The following is a 12,339-nucleotide window of genomic DNA, read 5'->3' as shown; positions in this document are numbered from 1 at the left end:
GGCTTAGAAAGTTTAAATAACTTTCCTTACCTAGTAACTAACCTAACCAGGATGCTAATTTAGATTATTGCTGACTTCACAACCTGAGTTTTAACCATAAGTTCATGGAAAATGAGCTCAGGTTTACATTATGTACCTATGTACTGTGTCACATGAAATGCATTATATGTAGAATCAAGAGAATGCCTCAATAACCATGAACTTTTTCTAGTATTCGGGTGTGATCATATAGTATAGATGAAAAAGTAAAATTGGTGCCTGAGTCAAGTGTGTAGCAAAGGTTCTTTGTAAATGTATGGTTCAGTGTGAATATCTTGGCCTGAGTTTCATTGTCCATTAAAAAATAACCTTCAGTGATCTATTTTCCAACTAAGTTTATGTGCCAGTTTAAGAATCACTAACCGGTTCATGACTCTTAGTAGATACTCAATACATACTTGCTCAATACAAGAAAATCAATGAAAGGTTTCATTCACTTACATTTTGTTAGGTACCAATATTTACCTAATTTTTGTGTGATTCGGGTTCCCATACCTAATATCTACCCATTCAAAACCATTAGTATTATCACTTCTGACTTGCATTTTATTGCTATTATAGTAGCATACCTTGAAGTTTAAATTCAGTTCAGTAAATTTCCCAGAAGACTTCACATATTTCCATATTAATTTATCATTTGATTATTCTTTCTAACTCAGTTTTCATTGTTATTCCTTTTAGTTCTGTTTAGTAATCCTGCATTTGATGTTAAAATAATCTCCCTGGTATTCATCCCTTGGACAGATATTATTTGGTCAGGTAATGAGGAAATTTTGCATTTAGGCTCCCAAACATCTGCACATTAGCAGATCAAGTTCTGGGGCATAAATTATATGGCCTAATCAAAAATGTATATTTCTCAAGAAGAGACCCAAACTCCTTGATACTTCAGGAAATGAAGTGGCTGGAGCCCATGGGGAGCCAGACAACCCTGAGGCTCATGCCATCCTTTTAGAGATGGTTTTGATGTCTATAACTGAAGTGAATTCCCATCTCTCTTCTCTTATTTTTTTCTTCAAACATAGACACTAAGGATAGTTCTCCCCTGTCTGCTTTCGGTGCAATTCATCAATATCTCTGATGCAGTGCTAATTATTCTGATTATTTATTTGCATGTTGAGGGTAGAGAGCATGTTTTCCCTCCATCAATATCTCTTAATCCTAGCACATGACCAGGCACTCAGTTTATAAGAAAAAAAATTTAATTAAAAAAGAAACAAAAATGGAAGTCACACAAAATATCCCGTTTGATTCCACTGGCCATGATTTGATTTTACGTTCGTCTCTGAACCAATTACAGTGATAACAGCAACACCAAAAAGTGATGCAATTGATTTAAGCCAGTCTAGATCCATATCTACAGTTGAGGATGGGGTCCATCCCTACCTAATTACAAAAGTGAGAATGGAAAAGAGGTTAATTTCCCAAAGTAAAATCAAGATGCTACAGGTAGTTGGAGAGAAAGAAATGCTGTAGAGGCAAATAGCAGATATTTACTAGAATAGGTTACAAGGGAAGCATGACGTTAATGGACCTACTCAGATAGGCATACACCTAAGGGTATCTGAGTTTGTTACCATTTGAAATCAGCATGCCCCAAACTGCTATAATCTGAAATTCTGTCATGTTTTGTAAAACTTAGTTTTATGTCGGTAGGTATTCCCCACAAATTACAGTTCCTACACAAGTTTTACATCAGTTATTATAATTTGCAAAAAATCATGATTACCTACCTTGTCTCTGGTCTGCACTTAGCCTGGTGCTCCAACATCTGACTGCAGCTCTTTGCTGGTGAGTGTGCGTCCCCGTTCTGCATGATAGTCAGGCTAGTTGTTGCTTTGCTCTACTGGACCGGTTCTGGCCCTTTGTCCTCTTGCCTGGCCATCCCCCAAGCACCAATAACCTACTGTTAAGGATTCATCAAGACTCTGGAGTGCTGTCCCAAATCCATCTCTAACCGCCTGTGACTCAGTTCCTTCATTCATAGTGTGAAATAATAATGTATTCTCCACCAACCTCATTAGAATATCATCAGGTACAGAAATAGTATTTGAGATTTGTCAATAGTACCAAGTTAAACCGATCCGTGTGAAATTTAAATATTAAGGATTCTTTAAATGCAAATATCCATATTTATATAATAACATACTATATCCCTGGAGTCTGAGGTAGGTATTAAAATAAAAGAGCATTGAAAATAGCAGTGTTACTATTAGCAATAGCACAATAAAAAAGTGGTCTAAGAAGTGAACAACCTGACAGTGTGATGGGAAATTTCCTCGGAAGGAGAAAAATTAGGGGAGGTTTAAAATGCAATCTTTCAGCTCAAGGTGATGGATGAATCTTTTGAGGCTGTATTATAAACACAAGGTGGTGATGGTGGTGAGACTAGAGATTTTGTCAGTGAGGACTCCTAATGCACTTTGAAGAAGGATGTGTGGGGGCCATGCTTTCAGTCTTTGGATCTGATTCTTTGGGCACGAAGCCTCGATAAACATACACTTCATGGGAACCTAGGAGGATCATTTGCCCTTTGGAATGAAGCTTTGATGGACAAAGTCTAGTTTCTCAGGGTAAGATGTGGTTTTGAACATCCTGGGAAAATACACCTACACCTGATTCATCGGAGGAGCTCTGGCCAGGATAGGGTTTCAGCTTGGCTCAAGTTGGCAGTCCAGATGTTCCCTCAGAACACGGTATGTCCCCCTGGCTCTAGAGGAGTCACTCTCTCTGCTGCACAATCCAAACAAAACCTTCTTTGTGAAATGGGAAGGGAGAGTCAAGTTGCGCTCCCAGCCCAGCTGCCAATCCCTCCCAGTTTGGGACCCTTTCCTACTCTCCCCAGGGCTCCATCAAAAGTTTAGCAGAAACATTTGCCTCCAGGCATTGACTGCGTCCGAAGCCTGACAGCTTGTTTTTATACATATATTTTGTTACATTTAAGTACGGGTACTGTTTTAGGGGAGAAATAAAGAAATAAGATGAAAAGTCTGTTCTTTGGCCTTACTGTGTATTTCTTTCTGCAATTTTTTTTTCAGTCATAGCCAAGGCACAACCATCAGGTCACCTTATTCCGAAGAATGGCTTATTTGAGGAGTTGTCCAAAGAAGAGTTTAGAATACAGGTGTGGTGAGTGAGTTTCGTGCCCAGAAGAAGGAAGTTCTTCCTCCAAGTAGGGCTTTTCCTTAGACCCTGACTCAAGTGTCAGAAGGAATATTTGACCCCTATCTCCAGTGTTTTCACCTTTTTCTGATCGTTGATTAAACTAGAGAGAAACTAACAGGAACTGGGCCATAGTAATAAGCTACAAAGTCAGAGTAATAAAGGTGGCGATATCTGTCCTTCCCTCTTTGGTTTCTAATCCTTGGGTCTCTCAGACCTCTGTAGTGTATCAGTTAGATATTGCAGTAGAACGCTCAGAAACTCAGTGGCTTAGAACAACAGCATTTAAGATCATTCACCAGTCTATGGGTCAACAAGGTGGCCCTTTTTATTTCATCTCAGCTCACTGATACATCAGTGATCAGTTGCAGGTTAAGTAGGCAAACCTCTGCTTATCTTGGCTGGACCATTATCCATGTTTGGGAGTTCGACTGGCTGAAGTCGATCTAGAAGGACTTTGGATGGGACAACTGGGCTCTTCTCCTTAAGCTTTATCATCCTCCAGCCACACAGTTCAGATTTCTTCATAAAGCAGTAGCATTTTTGAGAGAACATGAAAGAAGAGTGTAAGGCTTCTTGAGGCTGAGGCTCAGAGCTGGCATGCTGTCACTTCCAACTGCATTCTGCAGGTCAAAGATGAACAAATGACCAAGCCCAGAGTCTTGTGGGAGAACACATCTTAAGAGCATGGATACAGGGGGCGTGAACAACCGTGACCACAATTCTGCCTGACCTGGGGAAGTTGAATGTGACTCTACTTTAGAAGAATCCTGTTTCCTACTTTCCACCTGTCATAGACTGATGTTTCCATCTCCCCCATATCCATCTATAGAAACCCTACCCCTCAGCATGATGGATTAAGAGGTGGGGCCTTTTAGAGGTAGTTAGAATTTGCTGGGATCACGAAGGCAGAGCCCTCATGAATGGGATTAATGTCCTTATTGGGATCATGAGATGCTTTCCCTCTCTGCTCTCCACCATGTGAGAATACGAGATGTTGGCAGCGTACAACCCAGAAAAAGAGCCTCACCAGAACTCAACCACACTGACATCCTGATCTCAGATTTCCAATGTCCAGAACTGTGAGAAGTAAATGTCTGTTGTTAAGGAAACACTCAGTCTGAGGTGTTTTGTGACCGCAGCCCAAACGGGCTAAGACACTATCCTAGGACTGAGGAGATAAGTGCGAACTGGAGAGAGAGAGAGAGGAAGCCCTGCTTTCCTAGCCCATAATACGTTTGGGTCCACATTTGGCCTTTTGTCCATTGATTAATTGATTGGAATCCATTAACAGAAGTGAGTGATTAGGCACTCCCTAACCTCCAAAACTTAGAAAGAAAAATGAGCAAAAATCCTCCAAGGGGATCAATGTGTTCTCCATGCTCACTGGTACCACTCTTTCCCCTGGATGGTTGCCAGAGACCCCCGGCCAGCCCCCTGCCTCCAGTTCTTGTCTTCTTTGTTCTCATGATTGCCACCCCCGGCCCCCTGGGATTTTATTATCCTATTATAATCCTCATTCCCTATCAACATGATCTGTTTACTTATAAAACTCCCCTATGAGACCACACTTCTATGTAAGCAGAGACTAAATCCTTTAGTTTACCAACTAGAATACTTCTGCTCCTTATAATACATACTCAATAAAAATTGGGCAAATCTCAAGTGAATGAACACAAGGATGAATGAGTGATTAATTACAGATGCTGTTGAGTTTGCTCATTTAACCTCCCTCCAGTGGGATTGGAAACCAGATACATGCAAGGTAGGCAGGATTTCCGATGTTAAGGAATCAAGATTACAGGAACCGTCCTCCCTAGCATGCCTCTAAATCAAAAACCAAACAAATCAAGGTGCTTAGAGATCCTGTATGGTTACTGAGGTGATGTTTTCTCAATAAACAATCCGCGCCTATGACTTCATAGGCCTGAATACTATAAAAAGGGCCATATTCTAGAATATTTGAGATCAAGGATGGCTCATAAACATTTTATTTAACATCAAATGCTACTTCCCTATGGGGAAACATAACTCCAGAGATTAGAAGAGAGTTGCCACTCCTACCAGAGTCAGCCAGGTTTTCAAAATTCCATCTAACCTCTCCTCTGCCCTTCTGTGGCCTTCTCCCAGCAGGGTGCCTCCCAGGACTTCAGTGCCTAAATTTTCAGCATCCCTTCATTTCATCCTGAAAGAAGAAGACCATCATGGGTCTTTCTAGATCTTTCACAGAAGTCTGTATGCAGCAATGGGTTCAGACACGTGAAGTCTTTTGTTATAGTGAATTTACCTCATTGCTTTCCTGGCTTAAGTGAATTCTATAGACAGTGTGGAAGCTAGGAAGAAATCTGTCTAGAGTTTAGGAGGAGAACCAATGCCAGGTCAGCTCCCACTGTTGTCAGCACTGCAGTCTGCAGCCGGTTTATCTGAGCCAGGTGATGTGGGGCAGAGGTGCAAGAGCAGCCATGCTCAACCACAATAAATCAAGGGAAATTTTAAATCTGCAATTCCTGAGCCCTGATTCCAGAAATCTGTGGGGTAGGCCTAGAACCAAGCCAATAATTAGCACTTAACCAGCTACCCAGGCATTTCTGATGCTCTGACCCTATGTTGAAAAATACTTGATTAATTAATAAACACTTAATTAACCAGCGGATTACCTAATCAGTTGTTTTTTAAAAAAATCTTTTAATGCACAATGTTATCTCCATGTAAATTTGATGGAAATAAACAATCAGGGGGAAAAGGTATCTTCCACAGGCTTTGTATTTTAGCCCTGATGTTGTCCATCTCTAAATTTTCATTCATTTAGAAAATGGACAACCTAAAAAATGTGGGACATTTGACATCCTTGATACGTTTTCCTTATCTTTTTATTCAAAATAAGATGTGATGGCTTTATTCAAGAACTTTCTAAGTCTGTGATAAATATATTTAACATTTCCTGAAAATACAGCATAATTTCTCATATGCTTATGGCCAGAGAATCAAAGAAGAGTTGTATAAGTGTTTGCTGTAATGCTACAACTGTGCTTGTGTGGGCTGCATTAGTAGAAGTGTGGAGTCTGGGCTGGACCCGTGGGCTACGTTCATGAACAAGTGAGACACATTCATGAACAAGAATTCATGAACACACATTCATTCAAGAACAAGACTATGTTAACATGGCTTTCACAACAGCAGAAATGCAATTCTGCAAAGATGGCTCTATCTGCTCCTGATTTTCTATCTTTCTTCCCTCCCCCATCCCCCCACTCCCTTTATAGGCCAGCTCCAGGCCAGGCCTCGGGCAGCTCCACGGGGGCTGTGCAAATCGTCAACTCAGCCAAGCCCCACTGGTGGCAAATCTCAGTGAAATGATGTGGGAACCACAACTGAATACAATTGTGTGGATCAGGATGGGATGAGGGGGCGGGTAGGGGTCTTCTCTCTTTCAAGTCAAAAGTCTTCCCATCTCTCCACTCCGTTTTTCCTAGAGTAACGCTGGACACTCAGTTTACGCAACTCGGAAGGTGGAGTGGATTCTGCTCTGACATCTGTAAGGCCTCAAGGAAGGAGCCTGCCTGCTGGGAACAGGAAGGGGAGCCTTCCCATACGTAGATCTGTCTGCTTTATTTATTCACGTCTGTGTCTATGTTGTTTTTCTGTTTGGTTTAAGAGCTTCTTGTGTGGATCCTTGACGGTCCAGGCTTCACCCCAAGTGGATTCTGCTACATTAGGTCCTAGCGGGTAGGAATCCAGAAGTCTCCATCCTGTCTTTTTGGAATAAGATCAATTCTGGAAAGAGGCATTCCCTTCTCTGCCTAGCGGAAATCTCACTATGTTTTTGCTCACACTTTGTGGTATCCAAGACTGCTAATGCCTCTGTGCAAAGTCAGAGGAGAGCCATCACAAAGGGCTTTCTAGTCCTTACAGGTTCCTCTAAATGTTAGAATCCACTTAATTTGCTATCAGGTAGGTTTTCTCTCTATTGTAACTCACTGGTTAGACTGCAATGAAGTGGCTAAGGCTGGCTGGTTAAAAGGTATAGAAACTTGCAGGACTGGTAGAGAAAGATGAAAAAAGAATACTCAACACAGTGGCTTCATGACAGGGGAAGACAGAACAATAAAAAATATATATATCATGGAGTGAAAAGGGTGCAAGTGGGTTGGAGTCACTCACCGTGTGTTCCTGGGCAACGTAGCCTTGGGGAAACCCAGCTCCTGCTCAGAGCCTGGGCCCCTGGTGCTGATAGGGTTAATGCTGTTCTGCTCTGATGGGAGGGGAGGGAGGCAGCTGGTGGGTGCTGGGCTTGGCACAGGGCATCAGGCCTGACTGCGCCCTCCTCCTCTGGGGCTGCTGGATCCTCGCGTTGCTGAGCAGCTGTTGTGCTCCGGCTGCCAGAACAACCTTTGGAAACCCAGTCCCAGAACTAGCAGGGGCTTCTGTTCAGTCCTATGAAAAGTGAGCTAAAGAGGACTTTGCCATTGCACCTTCCAGAGAGATGCGAAAGCCGTAGTTCTCAAAGAGCCTCAGTCCCGGGCCCCCAGACTCCTTTGTGATGGTGCAGCGCTGGGGCTGCTGATGCCAAAAGGAAAAGTGAGGGGGTTGGGGATGCTTTCCAGGCTCCTATTCATATTGCCTGTCTTACGGTCAACTCAGAATAGAATGGGTTTGCAGAAGCAGGAAACATTCAGCAAGAAAGCTCCTAGGCAGGTCCTGACCCAGAGGGGTGGTTTGAGAGTGACCGATAGGACTCTCTGGACTTCCCTTCCAGGCAGTGATTTAGGTCGGATCCACCACCGTTTTGTGCCTGAGCCAACAGAGTAGGTATGAGGATGAACTCCAAGCCAGGCCACTTAATCTGAACGTTGGCTCTGCCATTTCCAACTGTGCGACCCTTGGAAAGTTAGTCAAGAAATTGCACACCAGATCTGCTTCTCTACACACGACGTGGGGGTAAAAATCACATCTATCTCAAAGGAGGTTTATTGGTTGGATGAATTAAGGTCTGTAACAGGCGTAGACTGGGGCAGTCTATAAGTGCTTATTAAAATAAAGTAAAAATCGTCTTGTTTGCAGGGGCAGTAAAGATCAGTCCCTCTGTGGAGAACAGAAGAGACGGAGTCTGCACCTCTGGGGCTGATGGAACTTTCCGAACAGACCAGAAGAAGGCTTGGCATGGTGAGAAGACAGCCACAGCGGTGCACAGCTGGAGCCCATTGGTAAGAGCCAGTTGCACACCCTACCTTCCTAATTCCATGTTGAGTGACATCACCTTGGTGACTTGAAATCAGTCATGGTGGGAGTACTTATGCCACAGAAATTGACAAATGCTATACTTATGGGTTTGTTTTTGTTTTGTTTTAAAAGATTAGTTGCTAAGCATTTACCAACACACCATTGTCTTTGTAGCACATACTTCTAAAGACCTAGGCAGTTGTGGATTATCTGTCTCCCAGTGGATTTTAGTTCTGTTTGGCTCAGGTCCACTCAAGCATCCCAAGGATGAGAAAAAGAACTCTAAGCACATACTGGAATGAAAGGTAATAGTTCTTGAGTACCTATCATAGAGCAGGCAGTGTGCAAACACTTTGTATGCATTAGATCATTTAATGATGATGACGACCTTAGTAGCAGTGCCATTTTATAAGTGAAGAGAATTAGAGCCCAACTGGGGACATAACTGAAGGGAGTGGCAGCATGTGCTACATGGAAGAGTGGCCCCTTTATATGAATAAATGGGTCAGCAAATGTAAATTCATTACCCACTCAAAATTTCATTATCCTACGGCATCCAAGGACTCCATATTGAACACATTCCTTTGTGGCTTATAATGGAATTAAAATTAACTTCTAAGGAAATACTTGGTGTTTCTAAGGTCTATTTTAACTCAGTGAAGAGTTGTTGTTAATGTAAGTTATTCATCCAAAATAAATATATTAGACGCCTTCCATGCAAAGGAAACTCTCTTGGGAAAAGATTAATAAAGTGAAGCATATGACCTGATTCCTGGTCTTAAGGAAGCTTAAGGAACTGGAAGACTTCTCAGTGTGAAGCTGCTTTAAAGACCATTCCTATCCCAAGGCAGATCTCTGGGAAATCTTTTAGTGGGGGAGTTCCCTGGGAGCCAGGGTGAGTAAAGAAACTCTCCAAGATTCAGACCCTCAGCTCCATGGCAGTAACACCATTGTACCATTGCCTCCCAGCTTTGTTGTGAGGATCAAATGAGACGGTATATTTATGAACTTTGTTCAGTTCCAGGCAAATAGTAAGAACCTCATACATCATCAATATTGACTGATATTCTAATGAAGGTTCAATAGGATAAGAAGTCTACAGAGGCTTCCTGTATCAGAGCAAAGACAGAAAGACACTAGACCACAGCGAGGGGGAAATAATTTGTATCAGCCCTTCACATCTTTGGAACCTTTGTAACCAAGGAGGAAAAAGAGCATAATGCTTCAGAGTAAAATAAGCTTAAATTCTGGCTCTGCTGCTTACCTGTGTGCCCTTACAGACGGGGATCTTGACTCTTCTCATAACAGCAGCCAGAGTAGTTTTTTCAAGTAGTTTAGAAATCGCGTGTGTCGTCAGAACTCTCTGATAGGTCAACATTTCACTCAGAATAAGTAAGTCCTTATGACAGCCTTCAAGGCCCTGAGATCTGGCCCTGCTGCTCCACTGGCCTCCTTCCCGGTCTTTCCATCAGCCTTTCTGTTCCATCCACCAGGGCCTGTGTGCTGTTATCCTTCCCCAAAGCCTTCACACTCGCTGTTCCCTCTGCCTGGTTGTCAACTTTTATGCCAACTCTACAGCACATCCCTCATCATTTGTTCACTCCATGGGTCAATTCTGAATTCCAGGAGAGAGCACGTGGCTGATTTTGGTGGACCAGTTGTTTATCACTGTCTCATTGGGTAGGGCCATTCTTATATAGGTTTCCATTGGGCTGTTGGAGAATAAGTCACTGAATCTGGAAGTGTGGAAGGCAGTGACTGTCCCGGCTACCACGATGGCAGTATAGCACAGCCCTCAAAAGCCAGATGAGGGTCCCATTTGGGCTCTGCCACAGACCTCAGACAGGACACTTATCTATTGGTGCTTTGATTCCCTCATTTGTAAAACTGGGTAATGATCATTGTAGAAACCAGAACCTCACAGGGTAGTAGTGAAATTAAATGAGCTGATGTTTCATTGAGTGACTTAGAATATAGACAGATGGATGGATGTGATCTCCAGAAGCTCCATCTAGGAAGCAAATGAATATACCCAAAGCAGCCAGGCACAGAGAGCAGGCAGTTAGCAGATATAAGCATATATTCGACATATACCTTCTGTCCCTCTGCGCTCTCTTCATTGTCACCTCTAAAGAGTTTACACCCTAGTTTGTATCTGGAGAATCCAGGGAGTAAGTTGCCTTCTCCCTACTGCTCTGAGCGATTAGTATGTCCCCCAATACCCTCCACTTTTATGGGAAAAATCAGGCTTCTGAGTTGAACTGTGTGCGTTTCTTGGGAACTGCCTGCCGGAATACCTCTGCTGTCAATATCCCTCACAGATTAAGTCAGTTTTTTCCTTCTCCTCAGTCAGCTCAGACCCGTTATCTTTGAATCACTGCTCTATATCCTAGACCTGTGCCTCTTTTCCTGGCCTAAATGTAATCTCTGCCCCTGAAAACCATCAATTGCTCCAACAATGCCAGCTCTGCCAGCTGTTCCTGGAATGGTGGTTTCCCCAGGCCCCTGAACTTCACTGTCCAAGAGTTCTAACCCTGGAAGGAATCAGGGCAGGTCAGAGACCATGGGTCCCTCTATCCATCCATCCATCTTACCTTTTAGCAGATGGCAGTCAGCCCCTAGGGTCTTCCTGCTGGCAGAGTCATGTCTGTGACATAGCCACCAACTCTTGAGATAAGTTTCACGGCAGCCTCTGTATTCAACAGGTGGGTGTGGCATCCTCCATTGCTTAGCTGACAGAGGTCAAGCCTGGCTACTCTAGTGGCTAGGAAGGGATTTAGACCCCTGCTGCTGAGCCCAAGGCTGCAATTAATCAGGGCCCAGGGCCAACTCCAGGTCTGAACGTTAAACTAGGCAGTTAAGCAAAGGGAGCAATTAGGAACCAGGATCAGGGTCCTTGGCCAGGGCTGGAGATATGGAGGTCAGGACCTGGGGGAAGCACAGGCTAGAAATGGAATTCAAGGTCAAGAGTATAAGAGAATGGAATCTGGATGTCAGTCAAAGTGAAAAGCAGAGGGAAGCAGAATGAACAAGGGTGACGGTGACAGTTGTCTGGTTCATGAGCTGGAAAAGAGCAGAATCAGAAAGGCAGAGCCCAGTGCAAAGAGGGTCTGATGCCCTGGCGGCGTGGCCTCCTTTCCTGAGAGTTCTTGTCTTAGTTTGTGTTTCTCTTCTTTATCTCCTCCATCAGGTCCTGCCCCTTTGGCTCTGTCTTAACCCCTCCACCATGGGGACTGCATGGTGGAAGGTTGGGCAGTGGTGATGAACACAGACTTGAAATCTAGACAACCTGAGTGTGAATCCTGCCTCTGCCTGGTACTAGCCGATTAATTCTGGGCAAGTCACTAAACCTTTTCGTGTCTCAGTTTCTTCATCCATTGAATGGAGATAATAATAGTGCTGAATTGCAGGGCTGTTAAGGGGAGTTGGATTTTAGTCACTATATGGAAAGCATTTAGAACAGAGCACATAATATGCATCATATACATGTTTGCTTATTATTATCGTGAAATGAATACCTTGGTCCCTGGAGAAAGGGTCATGCACAGGCCATCAGAGCTTGGAAGTTTTCCAAATCTTTTGGAAGCCAAACTGTGCCAAGACTGGGGAAAAAAGTTTCAAATTTAGGAGATTGTTATTGTACATACAGGGGGGGAAAAGTTCCTTTTTCCGAGATTTTGCCTGATTGCCCTAGAAAGAAAACATTTTCATTGTGTGGTCGTGATTGGGAACACATGTGAACCACACCCGACTTAGCTCTGCCCCTTTGCGTCCTTCGTCTGTCCCTCTCTCCCTTGCTCCTGCTCTCTGTTCCTAATTAGAAAGAACCCAAGTAGAATTTGGTGTTTCCTTCCCAGCCCTGGTAGGGGAGCCTGTAATGGATTAATTACCTCAAGCCATTCTGGCTTCCCCGAGGAA

At 43.5% G+C, this 12,339-nt stretch overlaps 1 long non-coding RNA gene across 2 annotated transcripts; it reads left to right on the top strand.

Moving 5' to 3' along the window:
• The first annotated feature begins 5,195 nt into the window (after nucleotides 1–5,195).
• LOC140687286 (uncharacterized) lies at nucleotides 5,196–11,722 on the top strand. Of its 2 annotated transcripts, none has more exons than XR_012061480.1 (3): nucleotides 5,196–5,278; nucleotides 8,263–8,405; nucleotides 11,612–11,722. It is a non-coding gene; the product is annotated as an uncharacterized lncRNA (long non-coding RNA). The 2 variants fall into 2 exon arrangements; XR_012061479.1 differs by having other exon boundaries at nucleotides 5,202–5,633.
• Nucleotides 11,723–12,339: the final 617 nt, after the last annotated feature.

This window comes from Vicugna pacos, chromosome 19 (genome assembly GCF_048564905.1).
Source record: "Vicugna pacos chromosome 19, VicPac4, whole genome shotgun sequence".
Classification (NCBI taxonomy): Eukaryota; Metazoa; Chordata; class Mammalia; order Artiodactyla; family Camelidae; genus Vicugna; species Vicugna pacos.
Note: the sequence above shows the minus strand (reverse complement) of the source record. Positions and strands in the feature narration are given on the sequence as shown.